The sequence below is a fragment of the Limulus polyphemus genome, unplaced genomic scaffold (genome assembly GCF_000517525.1).
Source record: "Limulus polyphemus unplaced genomic scaffold, Limulus_polyphemus-2.1.2 Scaffold8819, whole genome shotgun sequence".
In the NCBI taxonomy this organism is placed as follows: Eukaryota; Metazoa; Arthropoda; class Merostomata; order Xiphosura; family Limulidae; genus Limulus; species Limulus polyphemus.
This window is the reverse complement of record NW_013674429.1, coordinates 1-618: the sequence shown is the minus strand read 5'-3', so window position 1 is coordinate 618 and position 618 is coordinate 1.

Below are 618 nucleotides of genomic sequence, written 5' to 3'. Positions count from 1 at the left end.
ATAGGCAGGATTTATGTTGGAATTTGAAACTTAAGTCCTTCATGTATTAGCACCCCATGAGAATGTCATAGCTTTCCTGGATTATTGACACAAATGTGTTTAATATTTCTCACGACTAACATATGGGCTTTATTGTTGTCACTTGTACACTGAGTTTTAACACACATATAAAAGAACTGTACAAGAATAAAAAATTCATTTACCAAGAGAACCCACGTACAGCAAATCGTGAGTCTTCGCTAAAATCACTGAAATCTTAACGCCATCACTCAGCATTTGCATTTAGGTATTTCCACTTGTTTTAAATGCAATTATATTTGTTCTAAAACTCATTGCACATATTAGCCATACACAATAAAAATATTTCAACAAAGACTTTTGCAGGAGCACACAATTTATATTTTTGTCTATATTGAACTTTATTTATTATATATTACTGTGCTCAGTTTCATTACTTTTATCATATTTTGTGTTCTAATTTCTGCTTAAATATTATGTATACAATTTTCAATATTTCACTGAATAATAAAGAACTTGGATTATTCATCTTCAGACAATTGTTTGGTAACAGTGTTTAGCTTATTTTTGCATTTGTATTGTTACGTCTCCGTTTGTTAA